The 22,742-nt window shown below is 44.1% G+C and overlaps 1 long non-coding RNA gene across 1 annotated transcript; it reads right to left on the reverse strand.

Moving 5' to 3' along the window:
- Positions 1-288: 288 nt before the first annotated feature.
- Positions 289-8,622, reverse strand: LOC122466494. The gene is made up of 3 exons (XR_006292068.1): positions 8,566-8,622; positions 1,922-2,039; positions 289-1,219 (listed from the first exon to the last, which is right to left on the reverse strand). It is a non-coding gene; the product is annotated as an uncharacterized LOC122466494 (long non-coding RNA).
- Positions 8,623-22,742: the final 14,120 nt, after the last annotated feature.

Here is a 22,742-nt window from a genome sequence, read left to right on the forward strand (position 1 = left end):
AACACCTACAAAGCAAGGCACAAAGACAACTGTGGTTAATACAAGATAAATGGTGGGAGAAGGTAGCAGAAGACGCTCAAATATATGTGGAAACAAATGAAACACGTTTCAGAGTAACAGCCATGTTAGTCTGTATTCGCAAAAAGAAAAGGAGTACTTGTGGCACCTTAGAGACTAACCAATTTATTTGAGCATAAGCTTTCGTGAGCTACAGCTCACTTCATCGGATGCATACTGTGGAAAATACAGAATATTTTCTTCTGTATTTTCCACAGTATGCATCCGATGAAGTGAGCTGTAGCTCACGAAAGCTTATGCTCAAATAATTGGTTAGTCTCTAACATGAAACAAAGAAGTTCTTTGATTCCTTGAAGCTAGTCTTTGGACCTTCAGAGGTGGGCACAGGTTCGCTCATGATGGCTGATGGCAGGACAGTCAAAGACAAACATGGCATGGAACAGAGATGGGCTGAACATTTCAGCCAACTACTGAACAGACCATCCTCAATTGAAACAAGTGCTATTAATCAGATACTTCAAAAGCCTATTCAGCACCACTCTGACTCACCATCCTCACTTGAAGAAATAGAAAAGGCAATCAGTATGAGGAGGTCAGGAAAGTCCTCAGACAGAGATGGAATACTTGCAGAAATATATAAATCTGCGGGTCCAAAGGTGGTAACGGCACTCCAGAGGATCCTTACTGGCATCTCGGACAACGAAGAAATGCCACAAGACTTCAAAGATGCCACAATTATTCCTTTATTTAAAAATAAAGGCAGCAAAGTGGTCTGTGGTAACTACTGTCGGATCTCTCTCCTATCTGTCGCTGGAAAAGTCTTTGCTCGTGTCCTCCTGAACCGACTGATTTCATCTGTCTCAGAAGCCAAACTACCGGAGACTCAGTCCGGATTCAGACCTGGCCATAGCACCAGAGACATGATTTCTAGTATCAGGCAAATACAAGAAGAACATATCGAACAAACCATGGATCTGCTGAGTGTCTTCATTGATCTAACAAAAGCATGGGATACAGTTCAGGCACAATGTGTTTCAGACATACACAAAACATGGTTGTACAAGGTTCTTGCTTTGAAACGCAGTCTCAGGTAGCCTTTCAGTGCTTAATAGTGAACTCATTCACGGGATCTGGCTCTGGTTAGTGCCCTTCATGGCCCTGGAAGGTATTGTGCAGATAGCAGTCCAGGCTGGTCAGAGAGCTTGAAAAAAGCAACATATTTAATATCACTAACTCAGCAATTATGTCTACAAGTACAGCAGCTCTTTGAGGTTCAGGGCTAACTAACCGTACAGTGGAAGACAATTTATTGGCACAGGGAATGGTGGCTAGCACATGAAGGTGATCTCCTTTCAAAATCTTGCTATCTAGGGAGCTACCAGGAGTCCGAGACAACTGCCTTCAGAAGTGAAGACAGCAGGGAGTGGGGTTAAAGGGGCTAAGCGGTAGGTGAAAAAACAGAAGATCACTTCAGGGCTGTAGGAGAGAAGCCACCCTACACTAATATAGAAGCACCCCATAATTAGGATCTGGCTTTCAAACTCTCCCACCAGCCACAGTTCATATACAGGCCAGTGGGTCGGATCCGTACCTATACTAATGCCAGTAACAGTATATCCAAGTACAATATTATAGAGATGGCAACTGTTGCAATCCATGACCTCCTAAGGAGCATCCCCACCCCCACTATGGTTTTATTGCGGATGGGGCTACCCACTTACAAGCCCAACCTGGTGGGTGCTTACGCATTGGTTGCTGTATCTAGGGTATATAAATCACTCACTAAACACGGTTATCCCTGCAAAAGCTCTAGCTTTGAATGAGCTTGGTGGGCTCAAAAGCAGGCATGAGGAGTTGACGAGGGCGTACTGGCTTTTGTGTCTGTTTCACGAGAACCACAAACCTCCACTCTCCTCCACCCAACATCTGGGAGTGAAGATCTTCTGAGGCAGAGCAGCAAAAGTGATGGAAAGAATTTACTGAAGGTAAGGTTGGTGTGTGGCTCACTCTGAACTAAAGTTCTATTTAAAGAGGGATTAAAGGTGGTTAGATGCAACATGCCCTACTCCTCTCCTCTACAACACCTAAGGAACAAAGGCACACCAAGTTATGGGGCTCCTTAGAAGTTACCTGGTCCAAATACCCACAGGGCACATTTCAGGTGACAGACTCTGCCTGATCACAAGGCACATTCTTCTTCCGCCAACTGATAAGGAACATTAACTACCACATCAGCAAATATTCAGGGTTGATGTGTGTGACAGCCAACAGCAAGGATTAAGCTGCGGACCTCTAGAGCAGTGGCTCTCAAACATTCCAGACTATTGTCCTTCTTCCAGGAGTTTGATTTGTCTTGCATACCCCAAGTTTCACTTCACTTAAAAACTACTTGCTTACAAAATTAGACATAAAAATACCAAAGTGTCAGAGCACACGATTACTGAAAAATTGCTTATGTTCTCATTTTAACCACATTACAAAATAAATTGGAATACAAATATTGTACTTACTTTTCAGTGTATAGAGCAGCGTAAACAAGTCATTGTATGAAATTTTACTTTGTACTGACTTTGCTAGTGCGTTTTCTGTAGCCTGTTGTAAAACTAGGCAAATATCTAGATGAGTTGATGTCCCCCCGGAAGGGGTACGCGTACTGCTGGTTGAGAACCACTGCTCTAGAGCTCGTTACATGCATCCCTATGGTCTGAGTAGAAGAGGCAGCTATAACAAGCCCACATCCTCCGTGTCAGAGGAAGAGATGATGTAGCACACACAGATTTGTGGGTTACATGCACGCAACAGCATGCAATACGTTGTGTGTTTGAGTGGAGGCGGGGTTGGCGAATAAGGTTGTACTTGAGGTCACGGGCAGTGGAAACATTCTATGAAGGCATTAGCCTACTGTTACGAGAGGTCTCCTGGACCGTGGTATTCCCCGGCTTCAGAGGTTGGAGTGCTCCCAGCGCTGGAGCTTGTAATTTCCATCTCCCAAGTGCCTCAGCTGGGCCAAGGTTTGTAGCACGGATTCTCTCTTCACAGTTTCCTAACCATAGAGCCTAGGGGCCACCTTCAGCTTCAATCCCAGCAAAAACAAAAAAGCCAAGAGGCTGTCACCTTGAGTAATTGTAGCCGCGTATCCCAGGATATTAGAGAGACAAAGTGGGTGCGGTAATCTCTTTTACTGGGCCAACTCGGTCCAATAAAAGATATTATGTCACCCATCTTGAGTAAAGGTAGTCTCAGCTTCACATGGCAGGCAGAGCTCTCCAGCCTCCCCCACTGCAGCTGAAGCAGGCTCCCGCTGCATGGAACAGTTGCTATTGTGCAATGACGCGGTGGCAAAGGATCTTCCTTCGGTTTGGAAGGCTGGATGCTGGAGTGCAGGAGGCAGAAGAGTCGAGGGCAGGCTGAAGCTTACCGCAGGTTCTTGGAGCTGTGCTAGGTATTGTTTAAATAAAGAGAGGTTTAGAGAAAAGCCTCCACTGGTTTAATGCAAAGGCCAATATCCAACAGGTTTGTTTGCCGGGGGAGGCAGGGGAGGGAGAACGTGGCATCAGAATACCTTTTACCATAGGCAGCATCGCCAACCCTCATAAAAACAAATCAAGAGATTTCAAAAACAAAAAAAGAACAAAAATCACAAGAACCCAAAGTTTGTCTTCTGGGCTTTGAACCTTTAGGGCAGTGGTTCTAAAACTAGGGGTGCCGCTTGTTCAGGGAAAGCTCCTGGTGGGTTGGGCCGGTTTGTTTACCTGCTGCATCCGCAGGTTCGGCCGATTGCGGTTCCCACTGGCCACGGTTCGCCGCTCCAGGCCAGTGGGGGCTGCAGGAAGGGCAGCCAGCACGTCCCTCGATCCGCGCCGCTTTCTGCAGCCCCCATTGGCCTGGAACAGTGAACCACGGCCAGTGGGAGCTGTGATTGGCCAAACCTGTGGACACGGCAGGTAAACAAACTGGCCCAGCCCGCCCCGTCAGGGGCCTTCCCTGATCAAGCAGTGCCCCTAGTTTGAGAACCACTGCTTTAGGGGATCAAATTTTCCCACTTCTCTTAGCAAACATGAGGGACAGACACGGTTTTAAAATGGAAGCTGAGAGCCCCATGTAATCACTTGCCCTCGGGAGGTAAGGTTTTAAGAAAAACAAACAAAAACAAAACAAAACACCCATCGCAAGAATTAGCAACACCAGTTAGGCAAGGACACTGAACTGGGAGCCAGGAAAGACTTTGTTCAAACTTCATCTTTCCCACTCACCGCTGTTTATATTTCTGTGTACTTTGCAGCCTATGGTACTTTGCAGCCCTGTGGTTGGTGATGTTCCTATCTGAGTTTTTGGGCTAGGGCTCCTATCTAGATTTAATAATTCTGAGCCCTGAGAGAGGAACAGCTCTGAAAATACATTGAGCAGATCATGCTGTTGATCCATGCTGCTCTGTAGAAGCCACGGAGACCATTATCGTATTCTACACCACCCTCTAGTGGCTTAACCATGTTGAAGCAACTGGCATCTGGTCATTTTGTGATACTAGAATAGATACAAGCAGGCTGAATTCATCCATGATGAAACTCGGTTGAAATTCAGGGACTGCTGATGAACTGGGCCCAGTATGTCTATGTCATAATTTATTTGGCGTCTTTCCTCCCAAGAAGGAGCCCAGCGTGCTTCAGAGACACCACCACTGAAACGGAGCAGCTCTTAGAGTAGACGGTAGCAAGCACTGTGCCTCCCAAGCTACACAGAGCATGTGTTCTTCTTAGTGTATGCGCAGTGTGCCTCAGGTGGCATGCGACCAGGAGTCATCACCAAGTTTGGTCCGCTGGTTGGAGTATTCGCTTCCCCGGCTTGGGCCAGGTACTGACGGGGAGTGCATCATGAACACTGATCCGTGCCCCCCAAAGCATGTGTTGAAAAGAAGGAAAAGAGTAGAAAGTTTTGACTAACACCTCAGCAATCAATCCATACTCGTGAAAGAAGCCACAGGTTCGCAGCAGCCCAAGCAGGTGATAGGGGCCTCGTACCTGACACAAGTGACATAGAGTTCCGATTTCTTGACCGTAGCAGGATGGAGGCCTGAAAGAAAATTTGCCTAGATATAAACCTGCAACTCCAGAGAGTCTAGTTATTTACAGCTAGAGGCTTAGCTCTCAGTTCCAGGGGAGGGATAGCTCAGTGGTTTGAGCATTGGCCTGCTAAACCCAGGGTTGCGAGTTCAATCCTTGAGGGGGCCATTTAGGGATCTAGGGCAAAAATTGGGGATTGGTCCTGCTTTGAGCAGGGGGTTGGACTAGATGACCTCCTGAGGTCCCTTCCAACCCTGATATTCTATGATTCTATATCCTGCACTTCCTTCAATTCCCTTTGGAGGGATTCTCCATCACGTGGTTTGGATGAGAGATTTCTTGCTGCTCTACCTCTCCCATTGTATTAGAGAGAAAACTAGGTAACTAGCAAGGAGGGAGGAAGAAAAGGTTTCCTTTGTACTAGTGCATTTGTCGGGCTAGGTTTTAAAAGTTTCAGCATAGAGTTATGCAGTCTATTAGAACAGGAGTGGTAGGGACTGCTATAGTTAATGTACATAATGTAAAGGGTCTGTATGTACAGTAACACACATGTGTCTTTGTTAGAACAAGTATAGGCTAGTGATAAGTGTAAGGCTGGGGGGCAATGTAATGAACTTGCTTGGTGTATGAGTGCGTGATGGCCTTCAGTGGTTGCTCCACAGAGCAGATAAGCAACAGTTCTTTTAGCACAACTGGTAAAAATGTTTACATGATCACATACACCAAGGCAGTCACGTGCACACCAAATAGGAAACATCTTCTGAGCATGTTCACTACAGCAGACTAAGGCTGTCACTTGAATGCCAAGTAGGAAAGAAGTCCCCTCAAACTGGAGACTACAGTATGCTAGACTGAGTACATAATTGGGAGAACGCTCACTGTGAAAAGTAGGTTTCACAGTGGATACTGAGTGCTAAGTCAGCAGTTTTCCATAGTGATTTAAGCAGGAGTATTGAATACATTAAAACTAGAAGGACAAGTGCGGGGTTTCTTGTGAACTGGAAATGAAGTTCCATTGCAAAAAAAAGAGTGAATTTCAATGCACTGATTAGATGGGTTTAATAAGGACTAACCCTTGTTCTCAGCAGCCCACCTGTAGTACAGGAAGAATATTGGGGAGGTGCTAGAAGGCAGATCTACCTGATAGGGCAGAGTGAAGATAGTGGTGCATAGTGGATAGGTATGTGCCTCCAGGTGGATGAGATGAACTATTAAGGTTCAGCTTTTCATTACCTTGCTTGTGTTAGGAGGGGTTGTGTGCAATCACTAACAACCATGCACCAGCTCTACACAATGGAGTGTCGTTACAGTAGTTCCTTCGATTTGGTGAATTTTACAGAGGCACTCTGATGGCGCTCCTTTCAGAAAAGACAGCACCTTTGCAAAAGCAGCTGCTGCTTTGTTGGAGCTGCTCCTCTCTGATAGAGCACAAATGGTGCTAGATGGGGAGAACGCCTGCCCCCACAATAGGCTCCAGTTTCAGAGAAAAGGCAAGGGTGGTGAGGAAACTAAACAGCTCCTGTGACCTCCTCTCTTCTTTCAGCCACATGGGCCTTGTCCTCACAGGAGATCTTTGACAAAGCAACACGAGCACGGGACTAGAGGCTGCTCTAGCTGGGGAGAGCCACTGAGAGGGAGCCAGAAGGCTACAGGGCTCTGCAGGCTGGGCTTAAGTGAGGCAAAGGGAAGGAGCCAAACAGCTGCAAGGTTTGTTGTAATTCCTCTGATTTGAGAAAGAAGCTCCCCAGATATAATGATGCCCCTGAACCAGTGTGTAGGATGTAATATGTAGAATGTATATCTTAGGTGTTAGGACATGTGAAAAGATTCCTGCTTGTCTGGCAAGGAAAGAACAGCCAGGTAAAAAGCAGAGCCAGCAACCTGATCAGGTAAACAACTGGGTCAGCAAACTAATCTTAGAATGTGGGTATGCACTTGCATTTAGCCCTATGCTGTACCCTGTTTCAGTGGACTTGTCACTCGCTGAAGCAGCAAATACATGACATTACTTCTTCAGCTCAAGAGTCTGTCGGTAAGCTTGTGCATTCTGGATGGCGGGGAAAAGAACCGGTCAACAGAGTGACAGGAGGGTGGCTCCTAGAACTTACTGCTCATCCACCTCTCCAACACTCCTGCCTACCAGGAATGGGCACCAGAAAGCAGCTTCAAGCTGAGGAGTGTGGATAGCAGGCAGGGGTAGTCCAGCTGACACTGGGAGAAGATGCAGGTGCATTGATGAAATCAGCAATGGCTCGAGTGCTATGCCTTTTTCCATCTTCCAGCCAGCTGGGTACTTTCACAAAGAACTAGACTTTCATGACAGTAGTCATTGCTTTGTGTCAAAGGAGAAACTTGGATAACTCAAGTGGTGCTGCACTAGAAAGAGCCATTGCCCTTGACTGTGGTAGGCCCAGCGGAGGAAGCATTATTAGGCAGCCCAGGGGAGGCAATGTTGCATTGCCCTCTTAAGGTATTCAGAGGGTCTTCAAAATGCAGCATCAGATAATGGAAATAGCCAACATAAAACCTGTTCTGTCAACTACCCAATGCCCAGAAGTTGTGACATCAAAAAAACAAAAAACAAACAAACCCTCACACTTTTTTCTTGTTTTTTTTTTAAAATTACATATTCCCAGAGATAAAAGGGGTCTCCTGTGAGAGCTCGAGTGATTCTGTAGTTTTTTAAAAAATAAAAAAAAAGTAATGAGACTCAGTATCAACTTTAAGATTCCATTTTTAATGGGCGATAATGGATTTACTTGAAAATCTTCTCTCAGAAAAGTTGCAGAAGTTACATTGATATTATTCCTAGAAAACAAAGCTTGAATCCCTGCTGTAGGGCCCTGATTCACCAAGATATTTAGTTGCTTAACTCCCATTGATTTCAACCAGGCATTAGACATCTAAATACCTTTGTGAATGTGGGCCTAAGTACCCAGTGAAATCCAACCATAATGTAGGTAGCTGCCATAAACTTCTCATAGCACTGGACAGAATCCCTGCAGTAGGAGCAAACACTGCCTATGCTGAGAGAGACCAACCCAATCCTACTTCCTTAGTGCCAACCATAGCTACAAGACACCCAGCATTTATGGGTTGTTTGGAAAGAGGAAGTGACAGCTAAGGAGAAACTAGAGAATTTTAGAATGAGAGACATGCCCCAAAGAGTTTTGGGCTATTTGTTGATTGACCTTTAAAGCAAACCTGGACTAGATACAAGATATGCCTATTACAAAAAAACAGAACAAAACCAACCTCAAAATACACAAAACAAGATCTACAGTTCTATTTAATGTTTTATGCTTGCAATAAGTAAGATAGGGTCTTTGCTATGGTCTCATAGTTAGTGTAGTGCCACAGATTAATAAAAAATAAACCCTACATTGTTTTAATTTCTTAAAGTTCAAGACAGAGCAGTATTAAGAGCAGACATAATAATCACAGCTATTACCTTGTAAAAGTTCAAGAATCTCAGTTCCCTACTTACTTCCAGTTTAAGAAATCACCATCTCTGAGCCCCTATTTCAATAAACTGCAAACGAAAAGAACAAGGCTGAGTTGTATTAGCAGAGTGTCCTTTTATAAGCCACTCACTTTACCCATAATTCTCAGTCTTAACCATCATTTCCTGTCAGTTAAAAAAAAATCAGCCCCATTCCCCTTTGTCCTTATCAAGCCTGTTTCAATCCTCATTCCTCTCTCAATGGCAGAGGGAATAGAGAAAGCAGTTTCTGGGTGAAAAATCACCAGCCAACAAACAGGTAAGAACTGGTCAGTGTGAACGGTTTATTTTAGTATAGTATCAAAAGTTGTGATGACTTTTATTATAATTAGTACATTTGAAAGTAAAACAAGCTGAACCCCCTTTCTGAGGACTAATAGATTCTACAAGAAAATCCCAAATCAAGTGAGCCTTCATTTGTTAGTTGGTAGATTCTGCTGCTGTCTTTGTTGGTTATTTATAAACAGCTACTCATTCCATGGGGGGAACAAAATCTTCTTTCTGACTTTTCTGGTCAGTTTTAAATCAGTAACTAAAAATATACTTGTGCTGTCCCCTAGAATAATCCCCTTCAAGTCAGATTTTATGGAGGTTTAACTCTTACTGATTCTGAAGGAGAAAGAACCCCCAAAGTTGCTCTATTAGGCTCTTTAAAAGAGCCCTACATCAAAGGCCTGGTCTACATTGAAAACTTAGATCGACGTCACTACATTGCTCAGGGCTGTGAAAAATGTCACTCTTGGGGAAAGCTGTCGACTGGGCTAGTTTACTTGGAAAGGGGGAAAGAAAATAAGAGAAAGTGGCTTGGACCTATTCAGACATATTTTGGCAGGTGGCCTCCAGTTGACTTGCTTGGCATGGTGTCAAACACAGGGGCCTTCAGTAGAAGGAAAAAAGCTTCAATTTTCCTACCCTTAGAAATTCCCCTTATTGGGGAGTCTAAAAGGAAACAAACACATCTGAAGACATAAGGAACCTGCAAACAGTATCGCTGAGAAGGCTTTCTTGGCTATGCACCTTGTCTGAATGGTTTCTGCACTATCAAGAACTCAAGACCCCACATTCAAAAACTCTTTTGTATAGGTCACTGGAAAGATACTATGCCTGTACCACACCATCGCATGATATCCTGCTGATGAGTTGGCTCATTGAGGATGCTGATGGAAAAGCACCACCAATGACCAACACCACTTACTGTAGCACCTAGGTATTCTTTTAAGGTCTCCTAGTCAGTAATTCACCAAGTCTGACCCTACTTGCCTAGGCTATGGGATCTATCTGGAGCACAGCATAAGGTGCCATGGCTGTAAGTTTCAAAGAAAGTGCTTCTCCAAAACATGTTCTGACCTGCCATTCAGCTGACTAATATTATGAAAATTAAAGGCAGAAGTGTGGCCTGGTATGTTATGCATGAGTCATGCTGTGATACTGGATGACGGATTTCACCTCTTTGTGCTGCATTGACGCATTTATAAAATAGGAGAGGAAAATAGAACCACAATATTAAAAATCTTGTTGAAACAAAATGGATTATGAAGTCTGCAGGATGGACAAGGACTAAATTACCCATGACTCTTCACCTTTGCATGAAAAGGAGGTGCTGAGATGGGAACTTCAAACAGTTTAAACTATGTTCTGGACTTAGAAAAGCCGAAGACACAGGAGCTGGCAATGTTAATGGTTGTCACAAAGTTATAAAGATCCAGCAAAATATTTTATGTGGATGAGGAGCGTCAGTGTGGAACATAATACAAACTATCACCCATATTAATATACTTGCGTGTATGTAACAAAGTAGCTCTTAAACTGTATGAACTATTTGAGAAAGAATTAAGGCAGGAAGGGACCATTAGATCATTTAGTCTGACCTCCTGTATAATGCAGGCTGTAGGATTTCACCCCATTACCCCTCTATTGAGGACAACAATTGTGTTTGGTCAAAGCATATTTTTCCAAAAGGCATCCAGTCTTGATTTGAAAACCTCAAGAAATGGAGAATCTACCACTTCCTTGGTAGCTTGTTCCACTGTCAATCAGCGTCACTGTTAAAAAACATCCGTTAAACACTGTTAAAAAACATGAAAGCTTATGCTCAAATAAATTTGTTAGTCTCTAAGGTGCCACAAGTCCTCCTTTTTCTTTTTGCGAATACAGACTAACACGGCTGCTACTCAAAAGATTAGTGTATCTTATTTCTAATTTGAATTTGTCTGGTTTCAGCTGCCAGCCATTGGCTCTTATTTAGCCTTTCTTGGCTAGATTAAAGAGCCCTTTAATAGTCGGTATTTTTTTCCCTATGTAGGTATTTATACACCACAGTCAAGTCACCTCTTAATCTTCTTTTTGTTAAACTAACCAGACGGCGCTCTCGAAGTCTCTCACAAAAAGGCCTTATCTCCAGCCTTCTGATTATTCTTATGGCAAGTTAGAGGAACATCCTGAAACTATATATTGCTTTGTTTTTTACAGTGCCTAGCCCAATGAGGCCTCTTCTTGTTTGGTCCCTTGGCACTGTATACTAAACATAATTCATAATAAAATAAAGGTCCTGGGGTAGCAGCTTTCTGGGGAAATGGAAGTGATGAGGTGAACAAACACCATTCCGTGACTGGCAAGAAAACAGTTAACTTTCTTGCCTTTTGAAGGACCACAGTTGTCTGCTCGCAGAGCAGGGATATTGGCAAGGGAGCAAAGACCGCTGTGGAGAGGACAAGAGTCTCCTCCCCACCCTCCTATTTAAGGGATCCGATGGTGGGGAAGAGGAAAGGATGCAAGCAAATGGGCTGAGATAAACCACCCATTCCTGTGAAACCAGAAGTACCCTGGTAGGATGAATGCTTTTGTTTAATATCTCCTGGAAACTTGGTCAAAGTAAACCACATTTGGCTTGGAATTACTGGCTAGAAAAAGAAGAGGAAGATCTTTCTGGTTGACCCTTGGAGGGGTGGAACTCGGCTGAACATGATCTATTCTATTGTTACCCAACCTGCTTTTGACTCAAGCAGGCTGGCTAATTTTGAGGTCTTGGGGACGTCCCAGTTGGGAGTAGAATTTGAGGGAGTTGGGTGTTTTCTTTGACACGGTCTTATTTATTTACAAGGAACATACAAAGTCCTGCTTTTCCGAACTCAGAAGAAATCCAAACCAAAAGCATAGTTGCTCAGGTTACAGCCCCAAGCCTTTTTAGCCAACACCAGAACCAAAAAATTATCTCTGGCTTCTTCCAGGGTTGTACACCTTGCTCAAAGGCTGCGGCTTGGCTGTCTTATTTTTTGTCTCTGAGGGCAGGTCTACACTACCGCTTAAGTCGATCTAGCTTACGTTGCTCGTGGTGTGAAAAAGACATACCGCTGAGCGATGCAAGTTACAGTGACCTAAGCGCTTTCTGCACCAGCGCTATGTTGGTGGGAGACGCTCTATCTTTACAGCTTTCACCTTTCGCAGAGGTAGAGTAATTATGCCAACAGGAGAGCACTCTCCCGTCAGCATAGAGTGTTGTCACCAGACGCACCACAGTGGCACAGCTGCATCGGTGCAGCTGCGCTGACGTAGCACTTTTAGTGTAGACCTGCCCTAAGTCTGTCTCTGTCAGTCTGCTTTCCCTTCCCTCACACACACATACGCTTTACCCAAAACAATACGCAGCGAAAGCCCCTCTGTCCACTCAGTCTAAAACTCAGAGGTGGTGTTAGGGGGCTTATTCCTTCACCCACTCACTTCCCTGGTCCTTCTCGCATGAACAGAGAGCAACAATACCCGAAGTCCAAAGGTGCAAACAATTCGATGTTTATTGGGGTGAACTTCCAGCAAGCATGATTCCAGTTTCCTTCCTTAGTATCCTCCTTCCCAGCTCTGACACCACAGAGCCTTACACCTGTGTCCCTGTTCCCATTCCTGCCCTTAGCAAAACAGGATTCCAGTTTCCCCACTCCCATTCCCTGTTCCCATCTCCCCCTTTAGCAAAACATGATTCCAATTTCCTTACCCCCATTCCCTGTTCCCATCTCCCACCCACGCCCCCTCACTTCCTCATTGACTACAGATTATATAGTAAAACTTGAGTTCTGCTTAGCTATACCTTAACCAATCATTTTCCTGAAATTTAACTAACCAATCCTAACATATTGTAACATGATTATGTAACCAATTATATCCCACCACCTTAATTAGTTTACACCCAGCAAAATTAATTATACAGCAGACAGGAACAATCACAGAACCAGACAGAGATTATACAGACAAACAATAGCAAAGTGGGAACTCTAATGACAAAACAATACAGAAGTGAGGATTTCACATCCCAGCTATTGATAAGTGAGTTCTTGCCAGACAGGATGCTATCAAACTAAGTTTCCTTTTACATTTTCTAGGCACTTCCCTTTCTTTGGAGGTGATAGGAATTATCAGGACAGGATTGTATTCAGGACAGGATTGTATTCCTAACAGCCCAATAGCACCTTCTTTCAATGTGGCTAGTTTGGAATGTGAGGATGTGACTGTTCGCTTCCTGGCTTATGGCTGCCTCTGCTGCTTAGCCAAAGGCCTTAGCCTAAGCACAGGGCCTCAGACTGTCACAGTAAGAGAAGGCCCTTACACCAGCAGACAGTGATTTTGATTCTCTCTTTTATACCTCTATAACTAGCCAAGTGATAAGAATACACCAAAATTCTTAGAGTATAGGCTTTTACAGACAGGCCTGAATATCTATATCCTAACAGGTGGGTTCACAACCCCTTTTGTCTAGCTGGGGTCTTGTGATAAACTTGTACTGACAGTTTCGTTAATTGTCACACCCAATCTTAAAGAGATTTGTGATCCAAACAAGCACCAGTACTGCTCAGCATAACCGTATTAACTGCAATAAAATCTACTTTCCTGGAGTATGGAACAGGGTGTATTTACTGCTGTCTGCCCTCCCTGTGACAATTACTAAGGAGATACTAATAGTCTATTGAGATCTTAATCAAACAAACTTAATCACTGGCTGCTCTGGGGTGAGCTTACCTTTCTGTATGGAAACTTGATCCTGCAAATAGGAATTGGAGGAACCTTCTGGCCAAGGTGAATGAGGTATAACAGTCTTTCCTAGTTCTATGTTTTCCAACTCTTGTGTATTTTACTTCTGGCTTAACCAAAGAAGCATTTAACATTTCATATTTTTATATGGCTCAACTTTTCTGACTTGTATACTTCTAACAAGAGAAATGTTCTTTGGATGTCGTGCATATATTACACAGCTACAGAATTTGAATTCACTCAAGCTGCTACCTGAAAATAAAAATTTCATAATGGAACAAAGACTGATAGTTTACAGATCATGTTTTAAGTCATTATGTGAATCATTTTTACTGAATCTGTCTTAAAACACAAAACTGTTTTGAAACTGGGGCGTGCTCTCTCTCTCTCACACTCTCTCACACACACACACACACACACACACACACACACACTGAAAAGTGTAATTGGACTTTAACATGCTCAATAATTAGCGCTGAGATGCAGCTACATTCCTTTAAAAAACAAAAACCGAGGAGTACTTGTGGCACCTTAGACTAACAAATTTATTTGGGCATAAGCTTTCATGGGCTAAAACCCACTTCATCGGATGCATGCTGTGGAAAATTGTGTATATATATCTTCCTACTGTATTTTGCACTGCATGCATCTGATGAAGTGAGCTGTAGCTCACGAAAGCTTATGCTCAAATAAATTGGTTAGTCTCTAAGGTGCCACAAGTACTCCTCGGTTTTTTTGCTGATACAGACTAACATGGCTACCACTCTGAAACCTGTCTACATTCCTTAGTCATTGAAATAAATTTAACAAATTTGTTAAAAGTATTAATCTTGTACATGAAAACTGTGCTTCTAAAAGTTGCATATTATTCAGTATGTACTTTAGAGAGTCACTCAAATGTACAAAGATTTATTTTGGAACTGTACCAGTTCCAATCAGCTCAGTATTTGAACTATGGATTGGGTGGATCAGAACAAGAATGCTATCTGAATAGCGATATCAGAATCCGTAGTTCATTATTAGCTTTTAGATAAGCAACAAAGACAACATTGCAGGCATCCTCACAGGGGTTCTCACAACAAACTTTTTGGTGGTCTCAGCATCCAGCCACTGCCACTATGACAATTTTTCCTAAAATACTTTAGGAAAAATAAATATGCACATAGACATGTCCAAATCAGTGTAATTTATTTATGTAGGGTTTTTTCAGAATCCATAATAACATACAGTTAGTTGTCTCTATTCTTTACTGGACCTAAACAGAATAGAAACACAGATAAGGTGCTTTGCATGTTCTTGTCTTTTGTTGTGTTTTCCCCACTTTTTTTGGTTGCGTTTTTTTGATTTGCTAACTAGTAAGCCTGCTTCTGTGAAAAGTGATTTTTGTATGATCGTTAATATCACTTTTCACAGCATCAGATTTGCTAGCTAGCTGGGAGGCAGTGAAAAATGATATTAATCATGCACATATCGCTTTTCATAGCAGACTTACTCAGCCCTGGCAAGCAAGGCTTAATTTGTTCCCTGGATGGGAAGGTGGGTAGGGAGGCAGCAGGGGCTAGGGGTGATTGGGTGAAGGGCCAGAGGTGACAGCAGGGGGGCCAGGGGCGATGAGGGAGGTGGTGAGCCCAAAGCCCAGCAGCCAGGGTCTGGAGCCCATCACGTTATAGCCAAAGCCCAGAGCCCAAAACTCATGGTTGGAGCCCACCACCACATGGCCAGAGCCTGCCGTCTGCCACCCCAGAGCTGAAGCCAGAAGCCTGAGCTCCACCATGCTCGGGAAGGTGGGGAACTCACACTGGCTGTTTGCTCCTCCGGCTTTTGTGGCTCCAGATGGGGCAGGGCCCAACCTCTCCTTGCAGACCCAGGGGAGGGGCCATGGATGGCAGGTACCATAGGCCAGTGGGGGCTAAGCCTCCCCTAACCCTGCCCATGCTCTGCCCTGAGGCCCCACCCTCGCTCGCCCGCTCCCATGAAGCCAACAAGTACTCACTTGGGCCGGGATTCTGGAGCTCAGGGCTCATCCAGCTGGTGGCCTGAGAGTCGGCCAGTGCTGGGGCCAGCCAGTGGCCAGGGGTTGGCCTGGGTGTTGGCGTGGCTGGCGGCTTGGGACTCGGTGGCTGGGGCTGTTTGGCCAGAGCTCCTCTGGCCATGAGGGGCGGGGCACCTCAGGGCTCTGGTGGGATGGGGGGGCACAAAAGGGGTGGGGGTAGGGGCAGGGTCTCTGGTGGAAGGGGTGGGACTGGGGGGCTAGCCTCCCTGAAGGGGGCGGGTTACATGCTGCTCATAGGAAGGGCCACTTCTTTGCAGCCTCCCTGCCCCCCAGAATCACTGCCCAGGAGGCTATGGCTGCAAGAAAAGCCCCTGGTGGCTGCATTTGAGAAACACTGTCTAGTTACCCTTTACTGCAATCCTATGTGTCTCAAAAGATCACTGACAAAGAAATTGATGTGAGATCCTGACATGAGTGGAAGTGTGGAGGACAAAGGGGCCCAAGCTAGCCTCATTAAGTAACCGGTGCAAAATAACAAACACTTACAAACACAAAATGCAACATTAGGCATTCCAGGTCTCTGGCAAGAGTGGAGTACAGTGAGAATGCAGGGGAGGCAAAAGACAAATTCCCATAAAAGCAGCTACAGTACCATAAGACATTGTACACCAGCTGTTTTCATGCAGTAGTGCTTGTATTGATGGCCTTAGTCAATTTTTTTGGATATATACACACCTCATAACTCGTTTGGTTTTATTACAGTTACCACAGGAGTAACCCAGTCACGGTTACTGAATCCATTCAGTAAAATTTAACTTTTACCATCCAATGAAGTTCAGGTTTTACTTAACCTCTGTGTTAAAGGGACTCCGTATCCATGTAATGGATGAATTAAGGATAGAATACCAGTCCATTAAACACCACATTGTATGCTTTAAGAATCTTTCTTTTGCGTCTTGATTGGGGGGCAGGGAGGCCACAAAGCAGCGGCCCTTCCCATGGCAGCATGTTTCGTTGATAGATGATTTGCATTTATAGGCTACTCTTCCACACAAGCCTACACTGGACTTCCTGTTCAGTTATTTCAAACTCTGCCCAGTGGCATCTGTCCTTATGCAAATATGCCAGTGTGGCTTTGCCATTTAAACTTATGTGATCATTATAAAATACTTTTGTGTATTCTTGCTGTTATCCTTTTGCACTCACAGTATCCATTTTGAAATTCACTTTTTGTTCATTTATTTCCAGTGTTACAACTTGATCTGTTGTACAACTGTGTTTTGTAAATATAGAGATACCAAAAAAAAAAAAAAAAGAGATCTTTGAATCAGGAGAGATTTCTCCTTAAGATGTTTATTAATTCTGTATTTTGCTGTCATATTTCTTTGCAGTTTGTGAAGGCTGATAGGCTATTGCAAAACACTTCAATTAAAAGCAAGCCTGACTCTACACCCTTCATGTTGGACACCTTTGTGTTGCAATTGCCTCCAGATTCACTGCAAGTAAATCTGGTCTTTGCTATTCATGTGCCCTTCTATCTTTGCCTTTTTAATTAGTTGTGCTTCTATTTTGTCACTGATTGCTAACCCTTTCATTAGGGAAATATGGTTTTCACTAGCCCTACAAATATCCACTGTTAGCACAGTTAGTTTCTTGCAATAATGTTGCTTTGACTTGTTATAAATTTATCACATAACCTGGTTTCTAATTAGTATATATGATCAAATTCACATCTTATTTTACTTCATTTTATTGCATAGATTTTGTTTGCATCTTGTAAAGAAAACAGTCCAAATCCTCTAAGGTGTGGAAGTTAGATGCATAAATAGCTTTGATAATCTGGGCCAATGAGCCTTTTCCCAGTGAAATCCTTTCATGGATGAGTGTTCTTAAAAATTCTCAATGACTATCTAGCTGTTCCCCTCCACATTCCCAACAGAATGTATTGTAGATCTCATGTGTCTCTAGGCCTTCCCCATGTAAGAGTATGGAGGAGTTCACTCCATACTCCCACGACTTCTCTTCAATATTGCCATTCTTCCAGGGAAAACTTGGATGCATTGTAAATCACTTCCTCTAACTCTCTGCCAGGTTCCCTTCCATACTGAAGGAGTGAGGTGACTTTATTTGCCTCACTTTTGCCACAAGTCATTTTTCTTCAGACACCACATAAGAATATGACACACATCAGTGCTGGGACAAGACTGATCTTTGTTTCTTGGCCCCAGTCATATGACATGGTTTTACTTGTCACATGGCAAAGAATAACCACAAGCTGCAGTGGTTACTGTTTTACCTGCTGAAGGGGCCTATTAGGATTTAGGGTTGCCAACTTTCTAATTGCACAAAAGTGAACACTTTAGTCCTGCCCCTTCCCCAAGGCCCCGCCCCTACTCACTACATTCGTCCTCCCTCGGTGGCTCACTCTCCCCCACCCTCACTCACTTTCACTGGGCTGGGGCAGGGGGTTAGGGTGCGGGAGGGGGTGAGGGTTCTAACTGGGGGTGTGGGCTCTGGGGTGGGGCCAGAAATGAGGGGTTCTGGATGTGGGAGGGGGCTCTGGGCTCCGGCTGGGAGTGTGGGCTCTGGGGTGGGGCCAGGAATGAGGGGTTTGGGGTACAGGAGGGGGCTCCAGGCTGGAAGGTGAGGCCAAGGGATTTGGCGTGTGGGAGGGGGCTGGACTCTGGGCTGGGGATGAGGGGGCTCTGGTTTGGGGGCAGCTCAGGCCTGGCGCAGGGGCTCAGGCTTACCTCAGGTGGCTCCCAGTCAGCGGCAAAGCGGGGCTAAGGCAGGCTCCCTGCCTGTCCTAGCACTGTGCTGCACCCCGGAGATGGCCAGCAGGTCCAGCTTCTAGGCGGGGGTAACCAGGAGGCTCCACACGCTGCTCTGGCCCATAGGCACCTCCCCTGCAGCTCTCATTGGCTGCGGTTCTTGGCCAATGAGAGTGCAGATCCAGCGCTAGGGGCAGAGGCGGCACGCAGATCCCTGTGGCCCCCCTGCCTAGGAGCCAGACCTGCTGGCCACTTCTGGGGCACAGCACAGTGTCAGGACAGATAGGGACTAGCCTACCTCAGACCCGCAGCACCGCCGACCGGACTTTTAACGGCCTAGTCGGTGGTACTGACCGGAGCCGTCAGGCTCCCTTTTTGACTGGGCGTTCTGGTGGGAAAACCGGACACCTGGCAACACTAATTTAGGATAGTAGTGATAGCTACCTTTGCCCTTGTATGCAATCTTTCAGGTATTCTCTGTGGAAGTCTTCCACCTGCAACCTCATTTCTCTATCACTGGTTCTGTCCTTTTGTCTTTTTTTAAAAAATTAGTTTTTTCCATCTCAGACCTAAACATTCTGTGAGTTTCCTGGTCCTTTTCAGGTTAACAGAAGTATCTGCTCTTGTTTTCAGTCTGATTCCCTTGTTGAAATAGCAGGTGGTCACTTCTGGATGCCAGGTCCCTCTCTTGATCTGTGATGGCTTTGGTGTTGTAGTTCACATCAAAACCAGGAACGGGTTAATAGGCTTATTAATGATACAAACAACCCTTGGAATAACAGAGTATGATTTAAAAGCAAACATTCCTGTTTACTCGGGGATTCAAAATAACAAGAATATAAACCAACACTATCTTAAATTCAAAATACAGTTGGAGAGGAGGTTTGCATTAATGGCTGAGTGGGAACAATGAGTGCAGAAGCGGGGAGGATTGGAGGACTAATAAAGATTACACATTGTAGATGACAGGTATCCCCACAATCTCTGTGCTGTGAGTTCCATACAGGGAAAGGAAGGCAATGTCACACTTCTGTCAATAGAGTTTCAGAATGAACAGGTTTCACTGTATTTTGAAATTGAAAGCAAATAGAAACTGTCCAGGAAACTGAGGTTCCTTCTTTCTTTGTGATTTCTGATACAGCTCTAATATTGGGAATTTCAAATGCATAAACTGTTAATGTGGTATTTTAGGATTATTGGCTCTTTTTCCAGATGATGTGGCAGAAGCAAGAAGTGCATTAATGTAATTCAGTTTTTACTTAATGACTGTGGAATTCAACTATACTTTCTGGAGCCTGAAACAGATTTCCTCCCAGATTGACAATGGTGTTTTGGTTTCTCTTTGTTTTTATTTTTTGCCTGGGAGTATTTTTGCCCTTCTCAGAATAAGGTTTATTAAAACAACTTTATCTAAAAGCTTAAATTTTGAGAAATTACGTAACAGACTGCAGGATTATGGCCAATCCATTCCAGATGTTAAAGGCCCTTAGGCAGTGTCTAGTTCTTCACTATGATTTATCGGTATTGTGACTAGTCCATCTGGGGCTTCCTTGTGGAATATTAGCCAGAACAATATCATCTTGGTTTTGCTGAATAGCAAAGGCATGACTAATTCTGGAGACAGAAATGAAACTTATTGCTATGAATGTGTTGTGTAACATCATGTATTGTATAGTGCTGACTCCACTCCAAAAGCTTAATAGTTTTCCAGGTATTTAACTTTCTCGGTTTTTGACTGTTTGCTTTTTTGGGGAGCAAAATGCAGAAATAAATGTTTTAAGATTGAACCGTCAGAGAATACAGGGAACATTAATGAAAACAGAAAGCAAGGGGATTGGACAAGAACTTTTAAGCTCCTATAACTTCTATAATGCAAGACATTATGAGGTAAGCTTCTTTTAACTGTTTTGCTTAATCCAGAGGAAAGGAATGTAAAAATGCAGAGACAGGTCTAAAATAAGTAAGTCAATTTAGTGCTCTGGTTGGAAGAGACTGGGAACATGAGTCCTCAGTCTCCAGTAGTAAATAATGTTTAGGGTGATCTGAATAGCTACTCTAGTTAAAATGAGAATTAATTAACATAAAGAGGACTATCAAGTGTTGTATTAACTCCTATTTACGCCTGTATCTGTGCCTTTAAAGAGTGTTGCCTACATCTTTAGGGTTAAACCTGCTGTTGTGTGGGCATATTAAATGGCATGCATCTCTAGTGTTTGCAGCTCTCCCACGGAAAATACTTGACTGGTACAATAGTAGACAAATTTTTCCTCTCCATGTTCCCCTCACTCACTCTTTACCATGATTATCTTCTCTTTTCAGTTACTCTAATTCAAGTACTAGCCAAAAGATATCACATATCTAGTCTGTTCAATACAACAATTGCTGTTTTTTGTATTTTCATTATCTTCTCCTTCAGATGCCCATATGACTAAAATGACATCATAACCTCCTGCTGCCATTAACCTCTCCTTGAATCTATTTGGCCTTTGCAAAACCGCAGTGCTCGCTCTGCAGTTTTCTTCAAACAGATTGGTGTACTGTATGTCTGGCTTTGGCTGGTTATTTGACAACTTATTTACACACTGCCACCAAATCAGTTCCAAAATACTGTCAGTTGTTCAAGGCTGAGAATTCTAAACTGAAAGGAAACCACAATCTTCATACTATAATTTGCACTCCCATCTCCTCAAGAGAATTGCAGAAATAATCCCTAATACTTCAATTCATAGCCTTGGGCAGGAAGCTGTTTGTAAACTTTTAGTTAAAAACGAATTCAGGTATGCGCTGTCACTTTTATTCAAGCAAATCTATACAATAACAAGACCAGAGGCACCAACTTAATCCTAAAATATCCCTCAAGAGTGTTGAGTGTCAACATGGACACAAATATTCTATTAAGCACCTGTTTAATATGGCAGTGCCTAAGGATCAACCATTCTGTGTCACGCATTGTACAAACAGTAGAAGACAGCTTTTGCCCCAGAGTGTGCATATCTAAATAGACAAGAAAGACCCAGGATTAGCGAAAGGGATAGAACCAGGGGTGCTGGAAGGGGGGGAGCAGGAGGCCATGTCCCTGCCACTTTTTACTGGCTGTAAGGGTAAGCAACGGGGGGTATGGAAGGAGAGGAGCGAGCGAGCAGGGGGCGGGGACTCGGGGGCAGGGGGAAAGGCAGGGCATGGCCTCGGGGAGGGGGGGGGGCTTGGTTTGGGCGCAGATGGCCCCACCCCATTTTTAGGAAGCATCTGACGCTCCTGGATTGAACACATAAGAGGAGTGTACTATAATGGCAGCAGATGTCGTGTTAGTTCCACAATATTTTTTGGGTGTGGTCTCCATTAGGAGGAGGTAAATTAAATGGAAAGAAAGTGAATGAAGGGACATGGAAGGAGAGGGGAATAAGTGGGATCGGACAGAAGTGGAATGAAGCTGAGGTGAAGAGACTGATGGAGGGAGAGGGTTGGAGCAAACAACTGATCAGCACAGGGCAGACAGTCTTTTTTTTTTATCTGTTCTTGTACTGTTCTCAACACGATAGTATCTAAGCACCTTCCAGTAACTTCGGCCTTAAATAATGAGACAATACATCCGTCATGTGGCGGTGGTTCTCTAATCCTCTTCCCCAGAGAGAGAAGCATGTACAACAGTGTGTCTTGTTTCGCTCGGGTTTTCGGTTTGTTTGATTTTTTTGTTGGAGAAGACACGGTCAAAGAAATGTCTTGCACTTGAAGCAGAAGGTCCTTGGTTCCTGAAGGAGTTCATTCCACAAGCTTGGCCCAGCCTCTGAGAAAGTTCTGTCTCCTGCACAGACAAGCTTTAGCCATCGTGTAGAGACTTCCATTATGCCAGAAAAGTGTAGTGGTCAAACACTGTCTTCACCTCTGATCATCATATTTAGATCTTTCAGATATCCTGGGCCCAGGCCATGGAGCTCCTAAAGATCAGGATTAAGACCTTGAACTGGATTGAAAATTCTATGGGAAGCCAGTAGAGAGAGTGTAGAATAGGTATGATGTGCTTGCTGTAGCCTTTGTTGCTGAGTTGTGCTTCACCATCTATACTAGCTGAAGTTTATTAAGCGCTGAAGGCTTTATGCCCAGCTACACTGCATTGCTGTACTCCCACCAAAAAATGACAAAAGGTGTGAATAACAGGCCAAGTCACCATGATGGGATGTAGTCTCTTAGCCAACCAGAGATGACAGAAAGCATTACTTGCAGAAGTGGCTATGTGAGATCTTAGTGTTGGCGAAGAATCCAAGCGTGCTCCTAAACGGCAGCCCAAATTGATTGATTGTAGGTACTGTATATATCCTCAACCAAAGGAGAGTGCACTGTACCCGCAAACTCTTCAAGGCCAGTCAAAACTGTAAAAAGTTTTC

This window comes from Chelonia mydas, chromosome 7, assembly GCF_015237465.2.
Source record: "Chelonia mydas isolate rCheMyd1 chromosome 7, rCheMyd1.pri.v2, whole genome shotgun sequence".
Taxonomy (NCBI): Eukaryota; Metazoa; Chordata; order Testudines; family Cheloniidae; genus Chelonia; species Chelonia mydas.